Source organism: Fukomys damarensis, unplaced genomic scaffold (genome assembly GCF_012274545.1).
Source record: "Fukomys damarensis isolate Sample0158 unplaced genomic scaffold, DMR_v1.0_HiC HiC_scaffold_5, whole genome shotgun sequence".
In the NCBI taxonomy this organism is placed as follows: domain Eukaryota; kingdom Metazoa; phylum Chordata; class Mammalia; order Rodentia; family Bathyergidae; genus Fukomys; species Fukomys damarensis.
Genome location: NW_022900917.1, coordinates 43,993,197 through 44,000,679, shown reverse-complemented (window position 1 = coordinate 44,000,679; position 7,483 = coordinate 43,993,197). Strand labels below are relative to the sequence as shown.

Here is a 7,483-nt window from a genome sequence, read left to right as displayed (position 1 = left end):
AAAATAAAATAAATAAATAAATAAGTAAATAAATAAATAAATAAATTTAAAAAATAAATTAATTTTACAGGCCAGGGATTTAGCTCAGTGATTCTGCCACCTGCCTTGCAAGTGCAAGGTCCCGAGTTTGATCCCCAGTACCAAAAAATAAATACATAACAATTAAAAGGAAATAGGGGATTGTGAATATATTTGCCTCTGATAGTATTTTGAGAAATCAAGCTATTAAATTACAGTTCTCAGCTCATAAAGGGAAAATACCCAATCTCTTGTCAATTGAATTTAGTTCATCCCCTTTCTTTAAATGTTTGTGGGAGATGGTGTGTGTGTGTGTGTGTGTGTGTGTGTGTGTGTGTGTGTATTCTTTGGGACAAGAAGTCAAATTTGTCTTGGAAATGTAATAGTTCCCAACTGTTTTCTTTAATCGCAATATGGTGATAGCTGGGTATTCTTTATTTTTTTTAAGCTTTATATTACTTTTTTATTTTGTAAGAAAATAAATTATATAACTTAAAGAAATATAATCCAAAAATTAAAGCAGTTCATCAAAATATTTCAGCGTATTGCATACAGAAACTGCTGCCATTTAGAATTGTACAGCATTATCATCTCAATATATAGTGGCACACATTCAAAAATCACATAGACCACAAGGGCAGATTTTACCTTAGGAACTCAGAAATTTGTTCAACATTCCAGATGACATACATTGTAGATGACAAGAAAGCTCTCATGTATTGTTTATTTTACATACATGGCCTTGAACGAATTTATAGGACAGCATACCAATTATTTACATGAAAATAGAAAACCAGCTTAAGTTTAAGATGGAAAAGCTTTCTGTAAAGGTAGCAGATCTTTCACTTAAATTGAATTTTTAAAAAATTTGTCTTTTGGTATATTACTGCAAATGATGAAAAATATCTTTTTAATTACTAAAGTCATATTCTATATTAAGTATAATAAAAAGTAAAAGTGAGAAAGCTAACATTTCATTTTTGAAAATTTTAACATTTGTGTAAAAAGTAAGAGCAAGAAACTTAAGTAGATTGATAGAACTCAGGGACCCTTATAATAAATGTAAAAATTGGAAGACTTCAGAATTTCTGTTAAGATCTCATAAAATCACGGAAACAGTAACATTCTAATATTTATCTCGTTTTAAGCATCAAAAATGTCATTTCTTTTCACTTTGTAAATTTTATTTCAGGTCTACTTAGTATGGCAATAAGGTGGCAACAAAAGTTACTTTTTCTGATGGCTCCATCTTTAAATTAGAAGATGAATGTTCAAAGTTTAACCTATGAAAGTTCTCCTGCTACACTACTCATTAAAAAGTTGTTTTGGGTCTTGGGATTTAGAGACTGGATTTTTTTTTCTCATAATTATATGAGGTGTCATCCCTACTCAGATAGCACTAACTTTAAATGCATATTGGATAAAAAGACCTGATAAAGAATACTAAGTGTGATTCTGTACTTTTTTTTTTTTTTTTTTTTTTTTTAGTTACTGGGGATTGAACTTGGGTCCTTTTGCTTGTGAGGTAGGTGCCAGAACCACTGAGCTAAATCCCCACCCCGATTCTGTACTTTAAGCACATTAATGGTTAAGATTATATTCTAAGGATTTTTTTTAAAATTAGGAAACATATATCAAAACATATTTAAAGAAAATTCAACAATGGTATAGGCACTATGTCAATAAAATGGATTTCACAAATAACAAAAATTAGTTAAAACTTTCATATACATAATTTTAAAAATTATGAGAACTGTAAGTCTACAGTATTTGCTACTTTTCAATCCCCTAATTACAATTAGGACATAATTAGCTATTAAAATTTTGTGAAATTTAATAGAAAACCTTTGCTATAGATTTAGCATTACTTCCTTGCATTAAATCAAAACACCATGGCTCTCATACTTAAATAACTAAAAAAGATTGAAAACTCCAAATAAGTTTTGGGAGCAATTATGGTTTAAAACAACACATTTTACAAATTAAAAAATTACAAATTAAAAACCACAGAGGGATTTGGCTCTGTGGTTCCACAGCCTGCCTTGCAAGTGCAAGGGCCCGAGTCCAATCCCTGGTACCAAAAACAAATAAATAAATAAATAGCCTATAGTAGTTTTTCCTCCTATTGTTTCTTTGTCTTTTTTCTATCAGGACAAGCAATTATGCCAATACCAAACTATTTGTTAGACATAAGGGCCACAATTATTACAAAATTATTTTTTCTAAACTTCAAATGCGTTAACAGTTATGTAATTAGAGTAAACAATGAACACTAATTTTAATTGGTTTAATAATAACACATACTACCTTAGAAGTAAAGTTTTAAATTATCAACAGAATTCTAATTTTCTGAGTTTTAGGACAGGCATTTGGCTATAACCAGTAAAACCTTCAGTGTTTTAATTTTTTTTTTCTTTTTCAGCAGGAAGCTCACAATCTTTCTTGAGACTGGTGATACATTCCATGAAAAAAGTTCTTATCAGCATTCTGTAAAATACAATACTGTATGCCTTCCAGCAATCTTATTTCCTATTTTCTTCAAAACTATACTTTCAAATTACTTAACATCAAAAAGAAAATAATTTGTAAGAAAATTTGAAACATGCACCACAAAGAATAAAAATCCATATTGAGCCATTTTGTTTTCCAAATGGGGAATATGATTTTTCTCTTTTCAATTGTTCAAATTCTCAAGTCCTAAAATTTCCACTGCTCCGGGTACTCAGCTGCCAGTAACTATTGAGTTGCTGCTTTAGATTGACTGAAAAGAACAAAGTAACTATTCCCTTCTGAATATTCAAAAAAATATAGTGCTGGGCTGGGTATTCTGCCACCTGCCTCACAAGCACAAGGTTCCAATTTCAATCCCTGGTTAAAAAAAAAAATATATATATATATATGTGTGTGTGTGTGTGTGTGTGTGTGTGTGTGTGTGTGTGTATATGTGTGTGTGTATATAGATAGATAGATAGTGCTACCTTGGCTCATGAACTTATTTCTTCCCATGCTTCTGTCTGCAAACTGAATTGGACAATATGGAATCAAATTCAATGGTTTTGGGGAAATTTGATTTAACGATTCTGGTCACAGAATTACATATACATGTATGCTTCCAATTCTTTTGCAAGCAGAGTTGTGGAACAAATTCTGCACAGAGAATAGTGGAAAGAATTTAATTTGGTTGGATGTGGTGGCACATGCCTATAATCCCAGCACTCAGGAGGCTGAGGCAGGAGGATTGCTGCAAGTTCGAGGCCAGCCTGGGCCACATGGTGAGTTCAAGACCAGCCTGAATTAATAGCAAGACCTAGTCTCAAAAAACTTAAAAAAAAAAAAAGTTGTGAAACTAGGCACCATTGTACAAATATGTATGTATATGTTTGGCAAGTTTACTGCTCATGATAAAATAATAACATCTTTGCTTATGCTTTTTGGTTCTTATGTTATGGTTTCTCTTTTCTTCCTGACTGTTAATTATTACTTTTTAAAAGAGAATGCTTTTCTTTCCAGAAACATGAGGCTATAAATCCCTAATCATGAGACTTCAAAATATCAAAGTAGGGCTGGGGGTGTAGCTCAGTGTCACAGCACCTGCCTGCAAGTTCAAGGCCCTGAGTTTGATTCTTGGTACCCAAAAAATAAAATAAGCAAAATACCAAAATAGTTCTGTGCTGCAGATTAAAAGATCAATCCCATAAATGTATTATATCAGAGAAAATTTCTGCATTGTTTTCAATAAATTTAGCTGTGGCATAATAAATATTAGATATATAAATATTAAGTGTGTTGATGAACACTTACATGTCTGCTTTGCTATTCTGACTCTGCAGTCATAATGACCTCCCTATCCTAATGTTTCTCAAACAATTGAAGCAACAATATAAGCTTCACTTTCACAAATCCTCCAGCCAGATAAGATTTTTTAAAACTCATCACTTAGTAACATATCTAAAACAGCAGCCTCCTGCTTTAAAAAAAAGTGTGCGAGTTAGAAATATTTAAGACCTTTTTTTTAGGTTACCATTAAAATCCAGTTATGACACTAAAACAGTGTTTGAACAATTTGATACTGTGAAATACCTTCTCACGTACATCTGCCCTCTCCCAGCATTGTGTTGAATTCTTCATTAAGAAACAAAGCAAAACTAGGCAAGAGTGCTACTTCTAGTTTTAATTGCATTTTTTAAAAAAAAACGATAACAGCATTTTTCAGTGCATGAGTATCTGAATATCATTCCTTGTAGAAGTACATTTTTTCAAGTGGAAAAAGAGAGAGACAGACAACAAGAATCCCATGCTTATCCATTCCATCTATATTTTTCCTGGTGGGTAAAAATGAAATTTACTTTTTAAAGTTCTTAATGGGCTTCTCATGAATGCAAATTTCTCCACAAAACAGCATGCAGTTACAGAGTGTGCAATATGAAAGGAATGCCATCATGCTAAACAGTGTGGTTGGCAAAAATATAGTCATTATGTAAAGGTAAGGCAGAGATTTGAATATTTATGTAATCAAAGTCCAAATAAACCTTTCTCCAGCTGAAATTGTGATAACTTTCTGCCCAAGCACTCCAAAATCTGGATTCTTAGTATTGCTCATGATATTCAAAATTACAGCATATATATGAAAAGTGTTGATTAGATTTGCCTCTCCTGGTGTATTTGTGCTCTCTTAGCCATTCTATTTGCTCTTTTATCATTTTCTTTTGTGGTAAGAACATATTTTTCAAAATTTCTACTAATTCAGTCTGCAGCAGAGCATTACTAATTTTCCTTCTTACTCTCATTTCTTGTATGATAACTTGCTGTGTTCTCAGTATTTTAAGTTGAACTTTCCTTTATTTTCTTCTTCCTCATCTTTTCTGTAGTGAGCTGCAAGTGTCTAATCAAGTTGATTTTACCCCTTTTCTGAACTTTTGCATTTTCTTATTAAACTGAACTTCTGGTTCACTGAAAAGAGGGTATCTTCTGTAAAGTTGTTGGGTGAGCCAACTTGCGGTTTGTACAATAAAACTTGCTGTATGAACTTTGGGAATGCTACAAGACCAAGAAATCCTTCTAAGTTTAGCATCCGGGAGTTCATTTGCAAGTTTTAGATTTTGAAAGCTGATTTTTTTCCCTCGGGGTCTTTGGTTCCATGCTAACAGCACAGCCAGCTGAAACATGGTTGCCTCCAAATCATATTGACCTACTTAATTCTTAAATTATAATTCTATTTGACATGTGATGATGAGCCAATGTAATTTTCTACCACTGACTTTTTTTTTTTTGTGAAATTCTGCTACTTCAGGAATCAAGTCCTCCAGTTCCATAGGAAGTCAAAGACTTTTTCAGAGCTTCTTGACCAAGCACCAGCATTCAGAATTTTTGTATCAACCAAATCAGCTGGTAAAGTCAACTTACCATTTTTGTTCATTTCCTTAAAAGCTTGGTTCAAATCTCAGGTACTTACATGTCCTGAAAAATTCTAGCTAGCTTGTTTACATAATCCTACCAATTTCTCATAGCCATTCTACCGTATTTTCTTCAGTTTCACTGTTGGCTGAGACATTGTGTCAAATGAGCTTTGTGATACCTCATAAAAACATCTTTGTATTGTACGTTTTTAAAAGTACCAAGAGCACTTCTTTAAATGGTAACATCATTAACAACAGCTTTATATGCCTTATCTCTTGCAGTAAGAAACCATGGGTCATCTAGAAAAGCTTCTTTGATGACTTTACTAATCTATTAAATAGTGTAAGTAACTGCTGAACATATTTCTCAGAGTCAGTGGTAATAGTTTTAGCAGCTGCTACCATATCTTCCAGGGAAGCATTTATGATGCGTTCCTCCCAGTCTTTGAGGGTCGGCTCCTTCCCATTTAGGAACTTTGCCCATCAAAGAAAACCTTAAACATAACTTTTCAATTTCATTTCACTTGACCATGCCTTGGCACTCTGCTAGGATTGTCTCTTTAAATGATGTCACCAAGACATTCACACAGCATTCCATGAAAGCTTCAACAGTTGCATTTTAGTCTTATTTCTAATAATGTAGTGCTCATTTTTCTTAATTTAGCATTTGCATATTTCATATAATTCTGTACACCATTTTTTGTTAAATAAAAGTGTACCTGTGTTCTATGAAATCTCTCTATTGAATCCAAATATGCCTTCTCAAAATTGTCACTGTAAATCTGAAGCTTTTCCTTAGGATTAGAAAAGGGGTTAATGTTGATTCTCTTACTCCAATGACCAGCTGAGAATCAAAAGCTTCTCCTAATGTTTCAACATGTACGAGCTGCATTGCACTACCTTGAAGTCTGTTTTTAGTATTTAAAAAATTTGATTCATTCTATGTACCAAGCATGAGCTTTCATACAATACTATCGTCCACTTTTTTAAAAATTACTGCCCTATTTACCCATTAAAATAATTTCTAGTTGACAAAAGGATTTTGGTAAAATATCACATTGTATAAAGAATTTTTGCCATTCAACAATATATGCTTGTAGCAAAGATGTTCATCTTGATGACTCAATACTCGTGCCTGGGCTTGCTTAATAAATTCAAGGATATCTTAAAGCCTGATGAATTTTTTTCCAGGCCTTTAACATCCTAAAAGACAGACTGCATGAACATCAGAAAAGAGATCAAATCACTGTCGTTTTATAACAGATACCATTGTAAAAGCTTCAAAACAATCAGACACATAAAATCAAACTGAAGAGAGCCTTTATTCTTTAAGAGATTAGACATTCCCATATTCCTTCAACTTTGACTCTCTTCAGAGAAGGTGAGATTTCACAGCGCTCCCAGCCAGACCACAGGCCACAGGTAAGTCTGAGTTCCAACAAGGGCCTATGGGTCCAGCTGCCCACAAGGCTGGTGTAGGCCAGCAGGGTGGATGGACAACTGTGGACTGGAGCTTCCTCAAGCGACAGGAGAGGTGAATGGTGAGATGGCAAGGGGAGCTGACCTGATTTAGAAAAGGAAGCATGGACTCCACCAGCACCCTCCACACACACCTCTGTGGTTGCATAGGTTGCCTAGGTATTTGCCTTTGAAGCAAATACCTGTCATTTTGAGGCAGGGTGTCACAAAGCTGACTGGGGGAGTAAGTGTGACCAGATTCCAGGACACATGTGCCAAATAATTCCCAGCCCTCCGTATGTGGAATTCTTGCGGGTTCCCACCATGTGTGGAAGAAGTAAAAGGACAAAGAAGATACCTGGTATCCTCCCCTGGGTCCCCCAGGGTGTACTTTTATTTTGGTTTTTATTTTTATTTTTCCTCTTAGCCCATGTTTGCTTTGCAGAGCTGGTTTCTCCCTTACCCTTCACTTTAATTTTTCAGATAAACTTTGCTACTGTTTTTGCCTGTCTTGTTCAATTCTTTGTTCCAGACAAAAAGAAAGGGGAAACCACCTCTAGGAAGAGACGATCTGGTAACAAGTCCACTTGGTGTTTATTGACATACAACTT

General features: G+C 34.0%; 1 protein-coding gene and 1 pseudogene across 3 annotated transcripts in view; one reads left to right on the top strand and one right to left on the bottom strand.

Moving 5' to 3' along the window:
* Window positions 1-7,483, top strand: part of LOC104853501 (serine/threonine-protein kinase Sgk3) — a 161,070-nt gene that overhangs the window by 28,687 nt on the left and 124,900 nt on the right. The gene's annotated exons all lie outside the window — the stretch shown is intronic.
* On the bottom strand, window positions 4,605-6,833 carry LOC104853502 (annotated as a pseudogene).